Genomic DNA, 25,585 nt, shown 5'->3' on the forward strand with positions numbered 1-25,585 from the left:
ATTTCATGGTGGAGCTGAATTCTGGACAAAATCTTACACTAGCTGTAACTCACTAATGAAGCTTTTCCAGACCTATGTTTATATGAAGTTTTTTCATTATTTTAATAAGGAATACACCTGTGAAGGTTTTCTTGTGGGAAAAATTTACTACCATAACAACAAAATCAACGTTTATATAAATTAACTCAAACAAGCTGCACGCATGAAAACACCATTGCATTTGAAAACATGAACATAAGATCAGAATTTTAAACATGGGACATTAATAAAAGTATCACTTCAACACACTTGAACAATACGAAATCTATAAATGCACTAAATTTGCCAAAAACAAAATACAAACTTAACAAAGACAATAAAGATAAAATATTATTTGACTAGTTACAAATAGGGTTCACCCTAATCAGTTTAAGAAAGGTGTCATTAACAACAGTACAATTTGACAATTCACTAACGAAGAAAGCAATACAAGGAATTGGAATTCTATTGACAAATCAATAAGCATAATTCCATATATTTTAAAGCAAGCAGCAGTGAGCAGTGTTTACATATTTACTCGCTGCTTTGCTAATCTCCATGGCGGAGCAGTAGCACATCTGCCTTTCATTCGATCAGTCCTGGTCAAGTCCCAGTCAGACTTATCTTACTTTTTCACAAGCTAAAAATATTTATCAACAACTTACTGGGCGATATGCCAGTAAATGCTTACAAAAGGAAATAAATGTTATAAACTTAAAACAAACATTAAACCAATTTGGATGGTTTAATGTTTGTTTATAAAAAGTAGCTTTTATGATTCCACTTCATAATAAAGGTGATAATGATGATCCCTCTGTAGTATTATTAAAATCAGAGTACAAGTGATGCGACTTTAATTAATTAATTATTTGTTAATAGAACCACTTTTAATATTCTAAAAGGACGTGTTCAAGTATAACCTTTTATTTAAGTTAATAATTTACTTCAACTGAACATAGTCGAAGGACTGCATTCAGTATTGCTTAATAAAATTAAGTGTTTTGATAATAATTGCTTTTAAACTGATTGTCTCACATTTGAAGAAATATTTAATTAATACAATGGTATAAACCAGATGAAATATTTGAGTCATAATTGACTGAAAGTGTCACCACATATGGAAAATTTATGCGAGAATATTAGTACTGGCCAGTTATTGTGGTGTGTAGAATTCAGCTAATGATGATATTCAACAACTAGCTTACTTTGTACATTCACTGCCACATGAGCTATGTAATTCTCATAATTGATCAATTTTCTCTCAAGCCAACAATGAATTTAAAGAGTACTATTACAATTTTATAACAATAATTACAGAAATAAATTTGTTCAGCTAAAAATGTTTCATTTCTAATTGTGATTATTACAATTGTAAATAAATTACTATTTTATTCAAATGATAACTTAATTACACATTACGGTTGGTAGGTTTTCCAATTGTATAGGTGATGAAAACTACTGCTTCAGCATTCGCCTCTATTGTAGAGGCAAACACTTGACAAAAAAAAAGGTAGAGGCAGCATGACAAAAAAAGTGATACAGTATACAGTAATAAACAAAAAATAATAATAATTATTATTAATTAAAAATAATAATAATATAAAAAAATAACCATTTTTATATTAATGTATACTGTAACATTTTTTTTTTTTTACTTTAAAATAACAACAATAAACAGATTTATATTCATAATCTAAGTAAACAATTTTAGTATGCCTTTTTTAAGAACATTTTTTGGAAGTATGCAAAATGTTTATTTATTATAAAGTATGCAATGGGTTTATCTAGTTAGTAGCTATTATTTAACAATTAATTATGAAAGTAACTGTTCATGTAAAAAAATCTGTAACAAAATAAGATCCTTTCTAACAGAGCAATGTATTTTGCTGTTTAATTCAACATTAGCGTTGTCTTATTTGATGCAAGTGAATACTGTTATTATTTTTGGAATAATTTTTTAGAGGTAACACTGCATAAAACTGCCTGGCAATAGTAAATTCTTTAGTTTTTAATTTGTAAATACAAAAAAAGTTTATTTTAATAATTTATATATAGCATATACCAGAAAAAAACACATATTTGACAGCCTACTTTTGCATCCTAAAAATTTATTCAATTTTTAAACTTTTTTAAAGTATCCCTAAGTAATACTGAGAATTACCACTGTAATATATTTTATATTTGTTGTGTATACACATATACTTACATTATATTTAAATATTCTTCAGTAAATTTTAATATTATTTTACTCTAAACTTTATGTAATCTACATTCAAAATTAATACATTTTGGATTAACATCGATTTCAAGCTGTAAAATACAAGCAACACTAACAATTTTTACAGCATTTGCAATAAAATTGCAAAATTTTAAATTCAACAATTTCCTAGTATACGACAAAAAATAACACTCTAAGAAAAGGTTCAAAACTGTTAAATATGCACTAACTTCTTTACATTTCTATTTTTGCAATGAATTTCTGGAATATGTCAGCAGCATCTTTGTTGTCTCTATATTGCATGTTATTTTTTGTGTTTACCTTAAAAATTTGCACCTAAATTTTCTACTTTTGTTTGGCTTTCCTAATATCTTTTGACTGTTTGATAAAATAAATAAACAGAACACAATTTTTATTTTTATTTAAGGATCAGTTCAGTTCTAACATTTAAGCAAACAAATCACTGACCTGCCAAATAAGGCCACTACTAAGTTTTTCAAACTGAAAACATTCAAATTAAAAGCAGGTAGAAGTTCGAACAGCGACCTCCGCATAATACTAACCTTCCCTCAATTGGCATTCAATTTAACTACATCTTGTATTTCCAAACCATGCAAACATTACAATACTAGATAATTAATTGTTCAAGTGTAGAAACTGAACTTTGTACTTATTTACAGTAATTACGTCGTATGCCTTAAACTGTAAACATTTCATAATGTTATAGGTTTGTAAACTAACATCACGAATGAAAAATCACGATTTTTCATGATTTCTGAGCACTGGATTACCTTAACGATCTCTGAATCACTTATATATAATAGCATTAAAAAATGTTATTATGAATAATCAATTACATGTCAACAGATGTAAGAAAAGTTTAGGAAAAAGATAATCACATCATGCGAAATTAATTTATAAATAAACAGTGGAGGTTACACCCCAGTGATTAGGTTACACAAACTTTCCAACGCAGATGCAAAACACTCATAACTTACATGAATTCAGGTTACTTCTGATCGCTTTAACATTAACTAATGCTAATAAACTGTTTAATGAACATTTTAACACAAACTTTAACCACAAATATTATACATTTTTTGCGTATTTAATACGAATATATCTAGAGATCATGACGAATATGAACTTGATAGCTATACTTAAGAATACCAACACCAAAACTTCTGGTTTTTCATAATAATTAAGAAAATAAATATAATATTATAGAACAATAAAATTTCTGTTCATAAGCCGCATTATAACAAAAAAATATCTAATAAAAATAAACTATCACTGCAATAGATAAGCCTGTAGAGTAGAATGAAATTTCTTATTAAGCGCTAGATAGTAAATAATTAAACCCTAAATAAACGAATATTTTAAAATAAGTAATGATTATTTTAAAAAAATAATATAAAAAAACAAAATTAACATGATTTTTATTTACGTAGTTATTAAAATGTTACATTAGTTTTAACAATTATTTAAATTTCTATTTAGTAAATTAATTAAGTTGAAATATAAATAATCGATTTTCTTTAATGTTAAAATGTAATAAAATGTACATTAATTTGTAATTTACTAAAATGACAACTTTAATATTTTACCAAAAGTCAACCATCGGTGACATATGAAATACTAGCCGCGGTTAGTAGCCAGTTGCGAGAGTGTAGAATATGTAGTTTTTTATTTTAAATGTGTAAGTATCAACCTTTTGAAATACATATTATTTATAGTAGTGTTTGCTTTTACTTTTTAAATTAGCTTTGCTTGACAGGTATTTTGTTGCTAAGCTGGGTAATTTTTATACCGTAACTGAATTTTACAGATAAATGTTATCTTAGATTTAATTATTGGTAGATCAAATTAAAATTTCAGATATTGTAATATTTTTATACTGCTTTATTTCGTTTCGTAGGCGAATTGTGAGTGCAGATATGCTTTTGGCGTAATCTCGTACACCATTTTGATATTACTGAGGTTAAGGGGAAAATACGAGTTGATTTTAATTTTTACTGCGTAAATTCTGAGCTAGTCGTAATAAAATATTTGGTATTTCAGCTGTCAGAATGCGGGTTTCATGAGTTGGGTTATGTATTCTAATTGTTAAAAAAAGTTTGACTTAATTGAAGCTATACTTAAAACTGATAAAACCGAAATGATTGTGTATGAGAATTCAGCTTTTAGTATTGCTGCTCACGTTGAAGTGATACAATTGTCGAATAAATTTTAAAATATATTTCTAATTTATTTTACTAGTGAACTAATAACTCAATAATTTTCATTTTTTATGTAATTTTGCACATTTAATAAAATATATGTTTGAAACATGAAGGTTTGGTAAATGGTTTTATTATTTCTATTGTCTTGATTCAGAAATCTATTGTTCAATCAAGGCCATGTTTATTTTTATAGAGTAGTAACAATTTTGAACCTGTATCCAATTTTTTAATCTGTCGGGTGCAGTTTTAATACATTTCAAAGTAATTGTTTGGAAGGGAATTATTACAATACTAAAAGAATACTCGCCTGATCTAGCTGTCAGTTGAAGGAAGTTATTTTGTAAGAAGGATGGATTCTGTTTGTGTGTATGTATAGTGTAAATTAATTTAGTGTTACACTTGTAATTTCAATTTCAGTCAATATTAAGTTAAAATATTGGCTACTGAATACCTTAAAATTTGCTTTGGATGTAAATAAAGCTTCTTATTGCTTATATTATATAAGATTTAGGAATTGTTGTAAGTCATAACTATTATTATTTTGTTTTAATTTTTTTTACACTGAAGGTTGACCATTTTAAGGTCTAGTCAGGCCAGTCTCTCTTATACATAGCAGTTTTTTCAAACCACCATTTGCATTTAGGTGATACATATATTTCTGGAATTTATATTGCCATTCAAGGGTTAGGTCACAAATTTACTCAGGTCTTAATTAAGTTAGCACTAGTTAGGTTCCTTGTAGGATATTCAATACAAAGTTCATATGGTGAATTACCCTGAAGTAGTCTTTCCTAGATTATTTTATATAACATCAATTTTTTTTTAAATTAAAATTCATGAGGTATTAAATAGTAACTAAACAAATATTTAAATTTGAGAAATTTCTTTGTAAACTTCAATTTTGTTTGTACTTCAATATATGTCAAAAAGCAGGTTTGGACAATGGTAGACCTATGAGGTCAAAGTTTGCACCAAATTATCAGTACTTTAGTCAATTAGCAATTGGTTTTTGAGTTACGGTGACCTGTTCAGATGCTAATCCATTCTGTAGAGAGAGGTTAGAGTTAACATTAGATTTAAAATTAATATTAGAGTTTTATAGAGAGAGAAATAAACCATAAACTAACTTTAGTAGGCAGAGTTGGACTGTGAGTCAGCCATTGAAGATGACTGACAGCACTCTTCGTAAGGTGATTATTTGTTGTACACATGACTAATAACACAAAATGTGTTGTTTAGTCTCTCTGTAGTGACTATATTTCAATTTAAACATAAATTCAGCTAAGTGCCCCATGAGATGGTCTAAGTATTACTGTACCTTGGTAATTTCACCATAACCTTCCTCCACAAAACAAATTAGCATCTGAACAAGTCTTGATAACTTAGAAAACTGATAGCTAATTCAGTATTTATAATGCGATGTGGAATTTGACTTTGCACAGATAACTTCCTTTCTAACATTTAGATCTTGTGTTTTCCTGATCCTAAGCATATCTACCAAAGTGTATTAAAATATGAACAAAATTGAACTTTAGAAGTAAATGCTCAAATTTGGCAATATTATATATATTCTGGTACTGTATCACTACACTGTTCATATTTGAAATATTTACTTTATAAGATGTGTATTTTAATAATCAATAAGGAAAGATTAAAGAAATTTACAATTTAATTTTGTTATCTTTCAGAATTGTTTGAATAAGATAATATATTTACATGCTGGTGTAGAAAGTGTAATTTTATATTATTCACTTTCTCATAAAAATTAATATTTGATATTTTGAATTATTTAGTTGAAATATAAATTCAAATTTACAAATATCTACTTGTCCGGATCTGGGAACCAGATCCCGCCTCACACCTCGCAGCCTCACTGTCTTCATGGTTATTTTCATTGGATTGCAATAACCGTATCTACAGTTACGGAGCTGACGGTTTATTTAAAAACGCTAATAAGACTTAAAACCTTCAACAAAATTTTATTCCTTCCTATTTCCATCAGCGGCCGGGCGGCGGCCGCTAAACAGCCCGCCGTAGCGCCTACCTACAAGAGCGTCGGGTACGTGACCACGCTACTTACTTATTTTCATTGCTGTTGATACTTTTTTTTGTCTTCAATCATTTGACTGGTTTGATGCAGCTCTCCAAGATTCCCTATTCTAGTGCTAGTCGTTTCATTTCGGTTATGAAACCGACTATTCAGACTGTTGTCTAATAAATTATAGACTGTTGTCTAATTTATAATTTCCATGTTTTTATACTATCAGATAAGTATCTATCATGATATACCAGCTGTTTACTATACCATATATCAATATGAAATTTTTAATAGTTATACATGATACAAACATTCATTTAACTGTCGTGAAGAATGATCCAGGCTATACCATTGTGTTTAGTAAAATATATATGGAAAAAAATATTCTCAAATATAGATTCTCCTGTATCAGTAGTACTACATGATATTCTGTAATTAAAGGCAAGCATTGTATTTGATTGTGAGATAAATATTTTATTTCTTATTTTAACCATAAAATTACAATTTTATAATTTAAGTTTTAAGATATGCCAATTCAAGGTTTTTAAGTTACGCCATCTAATAATGCCATTCTATTTAACTTATTGTAATATAATGCTGATTAATTTCAAGCATAACACTTTTCTTTTGTACATTCTATATCAGTATAGGTATTATCTTTGGTTTTTTCTCTCCTTTGTAAAAAAAAAATTGTTTCACACTTCGTTAATCATAATCCCATGAAACATTTCCCTTCAGTATTAAATTATGAAACAGATTCTAAATGTATTACATTAAAATAAAGCTAAAAAAAATTCATTTACATATATAATTGATGTTAGGATGCAGTTGATATAGGAAAATTGAGAAATTTTGAGGAGTTTTATTATTTAATAAAACTGTCTCTGGTAAATGTAAAAGTTAATTTTTATTTGAAGTGGTTTCCAAGTTTAGTCTATAGAAAAATAAGATTAATCCCCAAAATTTTATTAAATAACATAAACTTTATTATATAGGCAATTTTTGACTCTAGGCTTATTTTAATATATTTTTTGATAAATTATTCTTATTCTTATTATTCTTAAATTATTTCTAAATTATTCTTGCTCAAGAGCAATTATATATTAGCGTTTCATAAAAAAATATTAAAAATAATTGTACAGATATGGTTCATGTAGAATTTTCATTATTACACGACTGCCCAAAAAGGAGTGTAATGTTTTTAGGGTGTATATATGTTCCACAAAAGCAGCTCAGTGGCCGAACCGATTTAGATGTATGCATTGGAATCATTTCATTTCTGGGAGTGTCATAGGCTATATAAATATGTATGTATATTTATAAACAGATATGTAATACTGGAGATTAGCTGGTTGGTAAGCGCAAACTTAAATGAATTGAATTAATTAACTATGAGCCTCTTATCACTGTGTTAGTTGGGCTTGAATTGAATGAACAAAATTACAAAAGTAATGGAATTAAATTTACATTAAATAAAATAATATTAATAAATTTGAAATATTTCTGTTTAGTAATAATGGGTTTCCTGTGGAAACTGCGTGTGAAGCTAGAGTGGTGAGGTGGTGAAAGCACCTCGTGCGAGGCTAGAGCAGTCATCACAATCAACTGGTAACAAACGGCATGCCCCTGCGGTGCTCTTAATAATATCTCTGTAAACAATGTCCAATTTTCAAAATTCAGATGGGGTATTTGTTAGAAAGTTAAAGGCTAATTTTTACATGCATCAGGTACATTCTCGATCTAATGGATCACGGTTATTCAGAAATGCCATTATATCTTTGTAGTCAATCTTGCGATTTTCAAAATTCAAACAGAGTTAATAAAAATTACCATGGTACCAAACCAGAACAAAAGAGCAATGTTTTTCAGCAATTTTTTTTTTCTTGGTAGTTGTGTTTTTTAATATTTATCTCTTGTTTTTACATTTTATCTTTCTTTTTTTCTCCTTTGCAAAAACAAATTGTTTCATACTTTGTTAATCATAATCGCATGAAACATTTCCCTTCAGTATTAAATTATGAAACAGATTCTAAATGTATTATATTAAAATAAAGGTAAACTTAAAAAAAAATGTTCATTTACATATCTAATTGATGTTAGGTGTGTTCATCCTTACAAGTGTGGGAATCAAGACAATGCTCTATTTCACCCCCAGATGACATAAACTTAATTATTGTTATATTAGTAATGGACGTCGTTTTCAAGTTTTGCATAGTCCTTAGTGATCTAGGGAGGAGCCTAGTTTTAAGGAAACTTGCAGGAATTTTCATCCAACTGTGAAACATAAGCTTCCAAGTTCTTCACACAGTCTTCTCTAAATGAAAATGTTTACTCATCACAGAAACCATTGTTGATTTGAAATACATTTCTATTCAATAAATTTCTGTGAAAAAGGAAACTTGATTCAGCACCATCTATGGTGAAAGGTGACTTCTAGGTTTTTGCTAAAAAATAACCTATCAAATAAGGGTATCTTTGTGCACCCCACAAATACCACTTCCATATCATTAACAATCAAAAGGAGTAAGTTTTATATTTCAAAATTGCAAAACTTATGTTGTTCCAAAAAAATTTCATGTGGATGACTAATTCAAAAAATTAGGTCAAAGATTGTAGTAATAAAAATGTTTTTTTGAAAATAATTATTTTTCTCACAGAAGTTCAGTAGTATTACATTTCAGGCATGGAAGTATAATTTTAAGAAGTTAACTGCTATGAGACCTGTTTTTAATGTCTCAGTGTAATAGTGATTTCCAGCTGCTGTTAAGACACTATTGCATCTCATTTTTAGGATGAAAACTTCATGCTATAATAGAGCAAATTATGACAATTCAAGAAATATATTTAGCTTCTTTGTGCAGTGCCTCCTTCTAAGTTAAGTTAAGCTTCCCTGCTCAAGCTATTTCTCAAAAATTTTATATTATTGATATAAAATAGCTAATTTTTACAAAATAATTATAATTTGTAGAATAATTTTGTGATTTAGGTCAGCAGACAACTAGTGTCAGGTTTGTGCTATTCATATATGTCCAACGTTTTTTTCAGTGTTTTTTTTCTCTATCACTATTAGATCGAAGTAATTAAAAATTAAAAAAAAATTAAATAGTGTTCATAAATTCTTTTAAATATATTTAATAACTGCTGCTTTTTGTTAGAAATATTTATTTTTTCCATGTCAAAATTTCTTTCAAATTATGCTTGACCCAAATTGAAGTTATTCCATGTGTGTTGTGAACCATACAAACCTACATTCTTGGACCTCATTTTAAATAATTGAAATAGTTTTTTCCTTGTTTCTTCCTTGTAAATGAAACAGTGTATTGTAACTATAAGACACCTTGCTGAATTTTTTTTTTCTTGAGACACCAATTTATGTCTTGCTTAATGAAATGCTGTGAGGTCCAAATTTTTTTCTATTATAATCTTAATTACACAGAATTTAAGATTTTTTTTTGTCTTCAGTCATTTGACTGGTTTGATGCAGCTCTTCAAGATTCCCTACCTACAACCAGTAGTTTTATTTCAGTATAGCCCCTGCATACTTTATCCCTAACAATTTGTTTTAGACATTACAAACACTCCTTGCCTGCACAATTTTCCCATACCTGTCTCTTGAATATTAAAGCGACTAAGGATGCCTTAGTATGTGGCCTATAAGTCTGTCTCTTCTTTTAACTATATTTTTCCAAATGCTTCTTTCTTCGTCGATTTGCCGCAGCACCTCTTCATTTGTCACTTTATCCATCAATCTGATTTTTAACATTCTCCTGTAGCACCACATTTTTAAAAACTTTTAATCTTTTCTTTTCAGGTACTTCTCAATTCTCCAAGTTTCACTTCCATATAAAGCTACACTCCAAACACACGCTCTCAAAAATGTTTTCCTGATGTTTAAATTAATTTGACATGTTTTAATTAATTAAACAGATTATATTTCTGACTGAAGGCTTGTTTCGCATGTGCTATTCAGCATTTTATATCGCTCTTGCTTCGTCCATCTTCAGTAATTCTACTTCCCTAGTAACAGAATTCTTCTATCTCTGTAATCTTTTCTCTTCCTATTTTTATATTCAGTGGTCCATCTATATTCTACTACATTTCATTACTTTCGTTTTATTCTTGTTTATTTTCATGCGGTAATTCTTGCATAGGACTTCATCCATGCCATTCATTGTTTCTTCTTAATCTTTTTTACTCTCAGCAAAAATTAGTATATAATCAGCAAATCAAAGCATCTTTATCTTTTCACCTTTTACTGTTACTCCAGATGTAACTTTTTCTTTAACATCATTAACTGCTAGTTCTATGTAAACATTAAAAAGTAACAGTGATAGGGAACATCCTTGTCGGACTCCTTTGTTACTATGGCTTCTGTCTTATGTTCTTCAATTATTACTGTTGCTTTTTTGTTCCTGTAAATGTTAGCAATTGTTCTTCTATCTTTGTACTTGAACCCTAGTTTTTTTAAAATGCTGAACATTTTATTCCAGTCTTGTGTTAATCGAATGCCTTTTTTAGGTCTATAAATACCAAGTATGTTGGTTTGTTTTTCTTTAATCTTCCTTCTGCTATTAATCTGATTGCAAAATTGCTCCCCTTATCCTAATAAGTTTCCTCAAACCAAATTGATCTTCTAACACTTCTTCCACTCTCCTCTCAAATCTTCTGTATAGAATTGTAAAGATTTTTGATGTGCGAGTAGTTAGGCTAATTGTTCTATATTCTTCACATTTATCTACTCCTGCTTTCTTTGGAATTATGACTATAACACACTTTTTGATGTCTGACGGAACTTCCTATTTTTCATAAATATTACATACCAGTTTGTATAATCTATCTATCGCTTCCTCATCTGCACTGCGCAGTAATTCTGCAGGTATCACGTCTGTCCCAGGAGCGTTTCTGCTATTCAAATCTTTTGATGCTCTCTTAAATTCAGATCTCAGTATTGTTTCTCCCCTTTCATCCTCTTCGACTTCAAAATAACACCTCTATAACACCAGTTTCTAATTCATTTCCTCTGTATAACTCTTCAAAATAGTCCACCCACTAATCGACCTTTCCTTTCATATTATAAATTGGTGTACAATCTTTGTTTAACTCATTATTAGATTTTAATTTATGTACCATAAAATTATCCTAACTTTCCTGTTTGCTCCGTTAATTTTACCAGTGATCATTTTTCTTTTCACTTCTGAACACTTTTCTTTAATCCATTCTTTTTTCGCTAGTTTGCACTTACTGTTTATAGTGTTTCTTAATTTTTAATAGTTCCTTTTACTTTCTTCATCACTAGCACTCTCTTATATTTTCTACGTTCATATATCAGCTGCAATATATCCTCTGATATCCAAGGTTTTCTACCAGTTCTCTTTGTTCCACCTACGTTCACTTCTGCTGATATAAGAATTTCCTTTTTAGCATTCTCCCATTCTTCTTCTACATTTTCTACCTTATCTTTTTTACTCAGACCTCTTGCGATGTCTTCCTCAAAAATCTTCTTTACCTCCTCTTCCTCAAGCTTCTCTAAATTCCACCGATTCATCTGACACCTTTTCTTCAGGTTTTTAAACCCGAATCTACATTTCATTATCACTAAATTATGGTTGCTATCAATGTCTGCTCCAGGGTAAGTTTTGCAGTCAACAAGTTGATTTCTAAATCTTTGCTTAACCATGGTATAGTCTGTCTGATATCTTGCAATATCACTTGGCTTTTTCCATGTGTATATTCTTCTATTATGATTTTTAAATTGGGTGTAGGCAATTACTAAATTATACTTTGTACAAAACTCTAATAGTCGGTCCCCTCTTTCATTCCTTTTGCCCAGCCCATATTCACTCACAATATTTCCTTCCTTGCCTTTTCCAATGCTTGCATTCCAATATCCAACTATCATTAAATTTTCCTCCTCTTTTACATGTTTTATTGCTTCATCAATTTCTTCATATAAACACCTCTACCTCATCATCATGGGCACTTGTAGGCATATAGACATTAACAATCGTTGGCTTAGGTTTTGATTTTATCCTTATTGCTATGTATTTTGAAATACTCTACTCTCTTCCGTATCTTCTTGGTTATTATGAAACCTACTCCTGCCTGCCCTTTATTTGAAGCTGAGTTAATTCTAAAATCACCTGACCAAAATTCACTTTCTTCTTTCCACCAAACCCTCACTAATTTCTACTACATCTACATTTAACTTATCCATTTCCCTCTTTAAATTTTATAACTTGCCAACCTTTTTTAGACTTCTAACATTCCACACTTCAACTCATAGAATGTTACTTTTTAATTTTCTAGTGACCCGTTCCTTAGTAATACCCACTCAGAGATCTTAATGACAGACTAGTTTACCTCCAGAATATTTTACCTAGGAAGGCGCCTCCATCTTTGTTATATGAAAATGTAGAAAGTTACATTTTCTTGGGGAAAAAAAGCAGCTCTAGTTTTCCATTGCTTTCAGCTGTGCAGTACCCAGAAGATTGAGTGATTTTGATGTGGCCGTTTAAGTCTTCCTGACCTACCCCCTTAACAACTACTGAAAGAGCTGCTGCCCTCTTTCAGGAATCATTTTTTAGACTGGCTCTCAACAGATACCTCTCTGATATGGTTGCATCTTCAGTCCAGCTACTCGGTATCACTGAGCAGTCAAGCCCCCTCATCATCGGCAAGGTCTCATGATTCACAGAGGGAGGAATTTTAAATAGATGAAATATTGTACAGAAAATATGTAGATTGAAAAAAAAAATTGTTTGTAGCAGTGTTGTATGAAATGTAGTAGAAATAACAAAGATGGACCACTGAATGTGAAAATAGGAGGAGAAAAGATTATGGAGGTAGAAGAATTTTGTTATTTGGGAAGTAGAATTACTGAAGATGGATGAAGCAGGAGCAATATAAAATGCCGAATAGCACAAGCAAAACGAGTCTTCAGTAAGAAATATAATTTGTTTACATCAAAAATTAATTTAAATGTCAGGAAAAGATTTTTGAAAGTATATGTTTGGAGTGTCGCTTTATATGGAAGTGAAACTTGGACGATCGGAGTATCTGAGAAGAAAAGATTAGAAGCTTTTGAAATGCGGTGCTATAGGAGAATGTGAAAAATCAGATGGGTGGATAAAGTGACAAATGAAGAGGTATTGCGGCAAATAGATGAAGAAAGAAGCATTTGGAAAAATATAGTTAAAAGAAGAGACAGACTTATAGGCCACATACTAAGGCATCCTGGAATAGTCGCTTTAATATTGGAAGGACAGGTAGAAGGAAAAAATTGTGTAGGCAGGCCACGTTTGGAATATGTAAAACAAATTGTTAGGGATGTAGGATGTAGAGGGTATACTGAAATGAAACGACTAGCACTATATAGGGAATCTTGGAGAGCTGCATCAAACCAGTCAAATGACTGAAGGCAAAAAAAAAAAAGGAATGTAGTCAAGTGTTGCTGTTTAGAAAGTAGCAGCCAATCTATTATTAATAATTTTCCTTACATCATAGCTGTAGAACTAACTATGCTACAAGAAGGAAAGATGGAATCAGTCAAAATATGGGATATGGGTTTTTTTTAATTTCTTTACATTTCATGACCCCAGGAACCCCAAAAAGATCAGAGGGAGTAATGTTTGTAGTTACGTATGTACATGTGTTGGCGTATTTGTTGAAGCTTAATATCTTTTGACTGGCTTTATAAGACTACACTTCATTTACACTCAAACATATCATCCTCATTCTTACTCTAAAGTAATACCGTAAAGCTAATTTCCGGATGCTAAACAGGAAAAGAAAGAACTTTTGATTGGATAATTTGATTTTGATAAAATACTGTACAGAGAAACTCATATATATGAGGCAGTTTGTTGGTAAGATTTTGGGTCAATATTTCCAGTAGTAGGGTAGATAGTTTTTTGGGGTTAATTTTCTCAAATGTTTTTAAACATAACCCCTATTTATGTTAAGCTCAGTACTTGCACGCATGCTTATCTTACCATTAAAAAAAATGTTTCCCCAAATTCCCCCTCACCAGATATTAAAAAAAATAAATATATTTTTTTTTAGATATTTTGAATTTTTTTAAATATCTTCCTAGGCAAAGTAAAGGGCAAGAGACTCAAAAATAAACATTGGGGGATGAGAGAGCCAATCAAAGTTTAAAAGTATCAGTTCTTTTAATTTTTCAAAAGTACTTTTTTTTATTTCAACTTTTAATCTTATTAAAAGTCTAAATAAAACTTTTAGTATTATTAAATAAAATTTCATCATAATTCATCCCCACCCCTAAAAAAGAAATTTAGATACCTTTTTACTGGTTGTGCATTTTTTAATAAAGTTTCTTCTATTCAATATAGTAAATTTATATAAAAATCAAAAAAATATTTCTTGAAAGATGATTTTTGGTGGTGGGGAGCAAAATAAAATTTAAAAAATACAGATTCTTTCAATTTATAAAACTTTTTTTAGTATTTTTAAACAATAAAAATAAAACATCAATAATTATCCTCCGCCCCAAAAAACAAATCTTAGGTAATTTTTTTCACATATAATTGTTTTTCCACTATATAAAAATAACCAATGCTAGGAAATTATTGCCATTTTATTGTCAGCTTTTTTCTTACTATATTTTGATATATGTAGGATTTTGTTTTTAACAAAATTTATTAACAATAAATTATTAATTAAATAGAGGATAATTAAAATCAGTTTTTACTTAGCTAGTCTGAATTTACTTATCAGATTGTGATGTTATTGTTAAGACATAATGGTATATTTTAATTGGCAATTTATTAATAAAAATAAAAACATTGTTTAATTGCTTTTGTAGTGTAATCTATATATCCATAGTGTTTTTAATTATAAACAAAAAATTCTTGCTGTCATAAAGATAACACTGTGTTATCATAAGCAACATGATTATTTTGCATTGCACTTATACAATATTTTGTACATTAATAATTGCTGATTTTTCTAGTGCTATTGTTAAAACTTGCAAGACTTATACGCCTGTGTTTAATGTAAGAAATTTATAATAATTATTGCTATAATTTTTTAATGTATTATTTTATTATTAAGGAAAGTTTTCTTTAAATTGTGTTTGTGTTTACACATTGCACACGCTATATAATGTTATTATTTTGGTGAAAAGTGCAGTTAGTTGTATTTGTTTAGATACACATTTTAGTTGAACTGCATTATAAAAGAAGCATTGCTGAAGTAAAGTTGAAATTATCAACAGTTTATTATCATAGTATAAAATTCTTTTTTAAAATACTAATTACATGTGAATATAATTTTGTATTACATGTGAATGAAAGAAAATGAAAATAAAGACTTAAAATACAGTACTTTCTCTGTAATGAATTTGACCAGGGCCCGGTATTTCTTTACGACAGAAATTTTTTTTTTGCTTAAAATTATTTTACCACAGAAGCTTACAGAGAAGCTTGTACATGGGAATATCATTTGGGCATAGAATTTTTTAAATATATATGAAAAATATTATGTCTGACCAGGATTCAAACTCTGAACCCCCATAAGAAAGACTGAGACATTACCACTTTGCTATGGAGGTCGGTTGAGATGTTTATTAAAGATAGTTATAATCATTATATTTTTGTAACAAAAATATATATTTATATATATAAAATTATATATCTTAATAAGATACATAATAAAATAATACTCTTATGTATAGAGTTAGATAATGTTTTTTTTAATTGCGAGAAGCTATTCTAATATATAAATAAATAAAAAATAGGCTATATTAAAAAATATATGGAAAAATATAGGAGCATAAACTTACTGTACTATTTTTCAAACTTGAAGTAAATACTGTAAAAAAAAACTATTAAATTTAATTTTACTTAAAATTTATAACACTTTTTTGTAAGAATTATATTTTGTTTAAAAAAAATCATAAAAATGTATTCCAGTTGTTCTTATTTATTGTAATTTCACAAATCATATTGTTTTAATGAATTGAGGAAATTTGTTATTTTTTGTTTTAATTGGTAGTAATTTTTGTTAATTGCATTTTTTTGTACTCTGTATTTAGTACTTGCTTTTGCAAATTGGAGTCACTATCTTGGCATATAAAATATGTTGTAACAAGCTTAATAGTGTCTAAAAATTATTGGAATCTGTAGCACAGTTTCTTGGTTTTTTCCTTTCTTTATTATTGCAGATGTTTATAACAACATTATGTTCTGTAAATTTAGCAGTGGTATCAACAGTTTGATATTCATTACAGTGATAAATGTACTTGGTAGCACTGCAGCACATTAATTTGTTTAATCCATTCACTGAATTGCAAATCATTTTCAGCACCTTCAGAAACTGTTTCTGTATGGCGAAATCTCCATACAAAATAGAGTATTTTATTGTTTCATATAACCAGGTCCCAAGCTTTTTGAACACAAATAGTATAATATAGGTTAAATGTTAATTTATCATTTTCTCATTCTTCAATGATAAAAGCAACATTTTTCTTCTGAAGTGCCCCTTAGGACATTTGATAACACTCTGATTCATTGATTGCAGTACACTTGTAGTTTTGATGGGTAAAAATATAAATTTAATATGTTTGAGTGCTTGAATATCTAGATGTATTATACGGTTTTCTATCGATAAATTAATATTTATTTTTTAATTTACTATCCCATTCTTATATTTCTTAACCTTTTCCCATCACAATGCTCCGCGCTTCTTAGCGCTCCGCAAAAATAGTTGGTATCTGATTGCCTCTCTTCATAGTCTTATGCTACCCTCTTGTGAAAAAATTTTCAAAAAATTACAGTATATTAACGAGATTTAACAGATTCTGACAAAAAAAAAACCTTACGATTGGATATTTTTTATGCCTGTAACAACAAAAAAATTGAAACCGTACAAAAATTACGATAATTTAATTGCAGAATTTGTTTTGCGCATTTCTACCGCGTTTTTTATTAGCGAAATTTTTTTTTTTTTGATTTGTGTTTATGAAACATAGTTTGCTGATTAAAAAAAAAATACTTTCAAGCAAATCGGTTGAAAGTTGGGCAAAATATGATGAAAAACCCGTGTCATAAATTACAGATTAATTAGCATATCAGTTTCGAGAAATTTTTATAGTTATTTATTTTTTCTTAGCGTTACATATAATGTAAAATTTATTTTAAAAATTATAAGACTTCCTTAGAGCATTTATTACGTAAAAAAACTTTTTTTACAACAGAGTATTGCTGTTACACGCCACGGGGGGGGGGGGGGGCAATAGAGTTCATGAAACGCATAATAATTACCCCAGTAATTACAAGCTATTCGGTACAAACAACAGTTATTTTTTATGTTACTATGTATATAAAATCGTAATATATATTATATATATATAATATATAAAATAAGAAATTACGAGCGCGCACTAGTTTTTACACCAACATATAAATCGCAATATGGGAGATTCCCCAAAAAAACAAAAGAATGAAATAGATGAAAAATAATAAATAACCTAAACAAATAAAATGAAGTAATAAATTTATAAATAAAAAGCTCTTACCCCTAGTTGGTGATATTTTGGCGTGTGTGATACACGAGAAAGCATCCATCTAAACAGAGTGGTACCTCACAAGCCACACACCTCCAGACTGATCTTACGCGAATACCGTTTGCCGAGCACACAACGCATTGTCTAAAACTGTTTGTTCCCTCACGTTTAGGAAAATGTCTTGCTTCACAACTTTCAAGACGTAAAAATTCACGATTTCTTACATAAGATCCTCGTGCAGAAAATCTCGTAGGAGATGATGAAACAAGCCCTTTCAAAACCTCATTTCGAAACCATCAGAAGGATTGGTTCTTCTCCATCTTATTGCCGTATTATTTATTATTTATTGTAAGCCGTATAAGCATTGACAAGAAGCATATCAAAAATGTGGAAAAAGAGCATGTCAAAAATGTGGAAAAAAAGTTTTTTCGTCCATTTTGTCATGCGCCTATGTAAGTAATAGCTTGAAGACAGAAGATAAGATTGATCAACAGCCCCCATATAATTATTGTAATCTACAATCATTACAGGTCTCACGACATTTTCTGTACCGTGAATTGTTACACTGTATTTACCCTCTTCAGCAGGCCCATGAATAGAAGACAGAAGTGTTACCATTCGCTTGTCATTGAATAGAATACAAGATATTCCATCCAGTGTCGTACGACAGGCTAACCGGTGTCTGGTCAAACCTAATTGTTTACGTCTGTTTCGTGTGAATTCAGCTGGCATTCCAGCACGATTGGATCGAGCTGTTCCACAAGCTAGAATTCCCACATCTTTCAGTCGTCGATATAATTGCAGGGATGAAAAAAAATTTTCCATATACAAATGATATCCACAATTTTTATAACCTGCAATTAGATCGATAACTGTACGTTCAGTAATTTTTTCGTTTACATTTTGTTCCTCTCGTTGTCTCCCGAGATATACATTCATATCGAATGTGTACCCAGAATTATCGAAAAGTCTGTAAACCTTTATCCCAAAGCGCTTTCGTTTACTAGGTATATACTGCCGAAACAAGACTCTACCCTTGTAGGCGCATAAAACCTCATCAACTACAATTTGTTGTCGTGGATTACAGAGTTCACGAGATTTCTGACGAGCAATTTAAAATATTTCGCGTACTCTCCAGAGACGGTCATAGTTACCAGTTTGCATTTCTGATTCTATCGGTGGATCCTGGTTAGTGAAGTGTAAATACTTCAAAATATGAAGAAAGACAGTTCTCGGTAATGTATTCCCAAACCAAGCGAAATGGGAAACCTCGTCAGTCGACCAGTATTCTTGTAAAGTGTGTCTTACAGTATGACCCATTTCCAGGATGATTGCAAAGAAACGTTTCATCTGGGCAAGACTAACGTCACCTTGAATTCTGTCCTTAGGCAATGGCCTATCCGGTCTACGGCTTTGAAAATACAAATTAGTTTGTGATGTTACTTTTTCAAGGATAGCCCCAAAAAACAACATAGATACGGCAAACGGCGTCTGCCCATGAATACGGGGATCAGGAATATATTCAGGCACATTGTGTAAATTCCTACGACGCTTCTTAGGCCGACCTCTCTTATGAGGAGCGGATTTAGCCAAAAGGTCGGGATTCTTTACAAATGCACCTGGTTCCGGAGCCGTAAAAGGCAAACTGTTTAGTGTGTCATATTTACACCTATCAGTACAAACTAACCAGGGATTTCCAAGAACCGGCAGACGACCTTCCAACTCGTAACCTTCGTCATCTGTAACTGTTTCGTCATTTTGGGCCCGGTCAGTTGGATTTTCTTGTAACTCCGCCGTGTCAAGTTCCTCATCTTGGAGAGGAAATTCAACAGCTGGTTGCATTTCAACATCCAACTGCACTGGAGAACGATAATGGATTTCATGAAATATATTACCGTTTCCTTCAGCATGTGGATGTAGAACTGAACCGGCTACATTTATTTTCTGTTCCGTGTCAGTATCACTAATCGAATGACCTGGATCATCATCGTCGCTACTAAAATTCAGGAGATGCGGTTCCGAAAAATCGTTACTCCTAATTTCAGTATTTTTGATGTCATCCAAGCCCTCAAGGTCGTCACTGTCATTTTCGTCATAATCTGAAAGTTCTTCGTCAAGAGCAAACCTAATCTGTTCGTCATTCATTGTCTCGATAAAAAAAAAATTACGGCAAATAAAAAAAAATCACAAATTTAAAAAAAACGCCCAATATGTGAAAAAAATCGCACTGAATAAAAAAAAACCGATGTAATTTTGAAAAAATAATGAAATAATATATTACCAACGGAACGCCGGTTTGCGATAGTAAGTTACTTACTGCAGTTCACTCGTACTCACTCACACAATAAAGTAACATATGTTAGTATAAAGAAAGAGATTCAGTAAAAACTACGTTTTATAAAAATCCCCTCCACTTAAAAGGCTATTCGGATTGACAAAAAACTATTTTTACTGTATACTGTTATTCATTACGAATCGGTATGTGTTTCATTGATGCCGATATCTTTTGTCAGAAAAGATTTATTAGGCCTCAAATAAAAGTGACACATTTATGACCACAAATTCCCTTTTTTTTTGTGTGTGCCGTATAACATAACTTATTATGTGTTTCAATACATCGTTATGTTGCTGATATAATAAGCTAGTTTTGTAAATAATAAATAAATCCGTAACCCTCATAGCAATTATAATACACCAGTCACACACACACACACAAGCACATTTCTGAGAAAAAAATGGTCATATTCTTTCTTGTCCAAATAAAACATTTTAATTCGTATAACTATAGTTCAAATTGTATAATAAAACTGATTTCTTTGTGAATATAAAAAAATATAACCGACTTAGATCCCATATAAAATGTTTTTGTAACAGCGTTTTAAAACTGTCACCGCACAGAGCCACTTTACTGGCTTCCTGATCTGAAAAGGTTAAGACTGGAGCAGTCATCCATGCATATTTATTGTTTCAGTACTTCACTAGTAACAATTTAACCTTTAAAACACCTAGACTTTTAAATATTTATCTATTTTTAATAACCATATTTCTCAGTATCTTTTTTTTTGAAAATTTTTTTTAAGTATTTCTTTTCACCTTTAAACATTCAAATCTTATCTTGTGGCATTTTAAAAAAAATGTTGTTTTATCCGCATTAAAAAACTTTTTCGTGTAAGTCTTGCACAGTATAGGCCACTCGTTTTTGAGTCATTTACTGGTAACATTAACTTGACATATTTTGCTTCAAAATTAATTTTGACAAACATGAAGCTGTTTTTAAATTTGTACAGATTGCTGTCAGAGCTATTATAAATGTTCATTCTAGCTTTTAAGCAAAGAATTTCACTTTAATTTTTAAAATCGGGTCATTAATTGAAAAATGCAAATTATATTGCTGTTGTAGAGGAAGCCAAATTTAAATTACAGCAAATTACAGTTTGCTTATTTCACTTCTCAAAAAAAATAACTTTCACATTTGAAGAACATAATGTAAACTTACTATAAATACTGAATATGATGTCCTGTACTGTAGTGTTACACTAAACAATAGTAAATGATTTAATCATGGGTTCAATAGTAATGGTAAATTTAAAAATCAGATTCAGATTGTACTTGGGTACTACCTACTACTGTTTACTGTATGGTACTGAGTTTCTTGTCATAAAGACATTGTTAAACAAAAATTCATTGTACAGTATTTTTTATATTATGTAATTATAGGGAAATTTTGGCTTTTTCTTTTGTGTAGTCAAACATTCATTGATTGCAAAAGGAATTGTTAAGGGACTACCAAATTCTTCCTTAGAGAATTATTTTAATGAAGTAGTTTGTTGGGGAGAGACTTTACTACACTGTAGCATAAGAGAATAGTGTAATCATGTATAAAAAATTTACAATTGGTTTATTCTCTATTGTCTGATAGGTATAATATTAGGAATGAATGTGGGTGTAAGTATTGTAAATATCTATTATCAATTTTTATACTTTTTTAGTTACTTAAGTTTAATTTCAGTGGAGTAAGTCGATTACGTTACACTGTGGTCCTAGAAGGTTGTTGAATTTTAAAATAATCCTTTAATTAAAATAATAGAATTTTAAATAAACATGACTGAAAACGCTTTGTTTTTTTACTTGCAACCTGCCAAAAATTATTCCCACTTTTATGGATTCTGGGATAAAACAAAGCAGCACTATTCTCACTTGAAGGTAATTTATGGCTTTAAATCTAATTTTATATAAGAGTTTCAATAAAATAGTAGCAATATACTTTTTTACAGATCCCCAGGAAATATATTATGGGTGGCTGAAATATAATGTATAGTTGCTCATAACTCATAAATCAATACAAATAGGGTGTAAAAACATGTTTATTTGCTATAAAAACTTACATTTACTTTTTCCACAGTCACGATTTACAGCTATACATTTCCCCCAGTGGTGCACTAGTCTTCTCATTTTGTCAATTAAGTATGCTAGCAGTCTGAAGTGAAGAAATAAAAATATTTCTGCGAAGGTCATGTAGTTGGTGAATATGGAGGGTTTGGAATAGATACACATTTCAAATTCACAAGAGGCTCAGAGGCTGAATTACCAACTTCGTGGCTTGTTTTAATGTCTATATATATGAGATCTGTTCAGAAAATAACCGAACATTTTTAATTATGCGCCAATGGAGCTATTTAGTGATGTGCAGTTGGCAGCATTGTGTTCTGTATAACCTCCTTTTTGTAACTACATCTTCTTGGATTGTTGATATCTCATTTATTTTTTGTGTTATTAATATTTGAATGCAATGTGTTTTAAGTGTTAGTAGGTATTTTTTTATGATTGAACTGAGTCTTCAGTTAACTGATGACCCCTTTTAAAACATGAAAACCATTTGCAACATTGCGTACAACCCAGATCATCATCTCATTAAGCTTGTTTCAACAGTTGAAATGTTTATGTGAAAGATTTTGCAACTAGTTACCATTGACTAACTCAACTCTGCTAGTTGCAAATAGTAATAATAATAAATCAAGTTTGTACAAAATAATACAGGTTTATTAAAAAATATCATCGTTCAATAATAAAATACATTAAAAGTTCAATAGGTAATAAATAATGAATGGTTCAAAATTCATAACAGTCCAATTTTTTTGTGATAGAGTTCAGTCACTACAAAAGTTTTGTTGGTACTTACATATTAGCCTGTTGACCATAACCATAATGATCCCATAATTTTGAATTATTTTTCAAGTTACAGGGTCATTAACATATTTTACATATTAAAAATACAAGCATTATTGTATTTGGTTAAATTATATCATAAATTAAATAAATATAAATGGTGATAAAAATGGTAATATAGTAGCTATATTGGGTGGAATTAACAATAACCCAAAAGTTTTCTGCTTATAATTATAGGTATAAATTAACCAAACTTAACCTACACTCGTTTTGCTTGCTAGCCTCAACTAATTAATAGTAATGTTTTAATTATTTAAATAATTATTAATTGCAGTAATTACGGAATTTATTATACTATTTTAATACTCAAAACATTACTATGTTAATTAGTCAAGGTTACCGAACGTAGGTTAAGTTTGGTTCATTTATATCTATAATTATAAACAGCAAACGGGTTATTGTTAATATCACCCAATATAAATATTACCATTTTTATAACCATTTATATTTATTTATTTTATAATTATAATTTAACCAAACTTAACCTACGCTTGCTAATCTTGACTAATAAACACAGTAATGTTTTCAGTAATTAAATAATAAATTCACCAATTATTGCAATTATTTGTTATTTAAATAATCAAAACATTACTGTTAATTAGACAAGGTTAGTGAGTGTAGGTTATCTTAGGTTGAATTATATTTATAAAATAAATAAGTATAAATTATTATAAAATGGTATTATAATGGTTATATCAGATGATATTAACAATGCCCAAAAGTTTGCAGTTTATTGGGTCGACAGACTAATACATAAGTACTGTTATGTTAATCACAAAACTGTATTGACATAAAAATTTCTAACCTCAAATCAGGCCATGTTGGTTCACATTAATTTCATTCCTTATACAGCCTTTTAGATTTGACCATTCCACCAATTACTTTTTGTTTTTTTTTGTTATTTCTTTCACTAGTACACTTTTATAGTAGGGGAAAAAATTACTTTTGTGATTACAAAAAAAAAGACAGATTGTTTTTAAACTCATCAACTCATATTTAGGTTAAAAACATTTTTCACAAAAAAAATTTTTTTACTAATTTTCAAAATGCTATAATTTTGTGAATAATTATTGTATGAGATGATAAAAAAAAAATTTTTATGCTTTAAGTTTTTAGTAGAGAATTCGTTCAGAAGTTTAAATTCTTAGTTACTTTAATTTTTTGGAAGTGCAGTAGTCTTGACTGTGGTACACGCTGAGGGGCAAAGAAAATCATGAAGGTGTTTTTGAAGACCTGATCAAACTCAAAATTGACGCTGGTGACCACATTTTAAAAGAGCATTAGAAAAGGATGCAAAAAATGCCACTTGCTTGTCATCATGGATTCAAAATGAAATAATCGGCCTATGCGGCAACGTCATTAGAGATGACATCACTACTGATGTAAAGAAAGCATGTGCTTACAGTATCCTGGCAGATGAGAGCAGTGACATATCAGGGAAAGAGCAACTTTCCATTGGGATTAGAGTTTTGATGAAGAAAAGATGATGATTTGAGAGGAATTTGTAGGTTTAATAGAACCGACTGACATGGATGCAAAATCTGTAGCATCTGTAATTAACAACTTTGTAGAAGAGGTGGTCCAGAAAAGTGTACCGGACAAGGATACGATGGGTGTTCCAGTATGGCAGGAAAGGATGGTGGTGTCCAGAATATTGTTTGAAACTTAGTTATAAATGACTTAAACAAAATAGTGATATGAAATACGGTTTCCACTGTAAAAGAAATAATAAGATTCTTCCGAGAATCGGCCCTTCATCGAAAATGCGTACCAATGCTCTGCCGAAATCAGTTTGTATCAAAAAATAAAATATAAAAGTATCACCACAATCAAGAAACATTGTGTGCAAATTGTTAATGGTCCTTGAAAAACTCTCAACAGATGCTAACAGTGCAACGAGAAAAGCTGCTTTTCAAATGCATTGGGCTGCTACAAAATCAGAATTCATTGTTAGTGTTTGTCTCTTAACAAAATATTTGCACTCCTGCAACCAGTGGCAAATACTCTTCAGTCAACAAATGTGGATTTACTTCATTGTGCAAATCGCATAAAAAAACCACAGACATCATGAGGAAACACTGGAAACGCGGTTGTCGAAAGTGAAAGAGACAGAAACAATCTCCAAACATCTCGGAACAGATTTCAATATACTGCGAGTCATAAATCAGCAGCATCATCGTGCAAAAATTCACCGGCACAGACTCCTAGCGAGTTTTGTAGAAGATCACTAATTATTTTGTACATGGATTCATAAATAATGTCTCTGGAGCAGTGTTTTTCTGAAGAAGTCTTGTGTCCTATTCACATTACTTATGTTGCACCCTCATGTAATGTTTGAT

General features: G+C 30.0%; 2 protein-coding genes across 2 annotated transcripts in view; one reads left to right on the plus strand and one right to left on the minus strand.

The window, feature by feature from the left end:
- Positions 1 to 3,390, minus strand: part of Akt (AKT serine/threonine protein kinase) — a 44,073-nt gene extending 40,683 nt beyond the window's left edge. The window contains exon 1 of the mRNA XM_075376754.1: positions 3,235 to 3,390. The gene's annotated coding sequence lies outside the window, so the exon portion shown is untranslated. The remainder of the gene's footprint in view (positions 1 to 3,234) is intronic.
- Positions 3,391 to 3,857: 467 nt separating this feature from the next.
- Positions 3,858 to 25,585, plus strand: part of LOC142331324 (uncharacterized) — a 54,738-nt gene continuing 33,010 nt past the window's right edge. The window contains exon 1 of the mRNA XM_075377149.1: positions 3,858 to 3,935. The gene's annotated coding sequence lies outside the window, so the exon portion shown is untranslated. The remainder of the gene's footprint in view (positions 3,936 to 25,585) is intronic.

Source organism: Lycorma delicatula, chromosome 10, assembly GCF_047948215.1.
Source record: "Lycorma delicatula isolate Av1 chromosome 10, ASM4794821v1, whole genome shotgun sequence".
Lineage (NCBI taxonomy): Eukaryota > Metazoa > Arthropoda > Insecta > Hemiptera > Fulgoridae > Lycorma > Lycorma delicatula.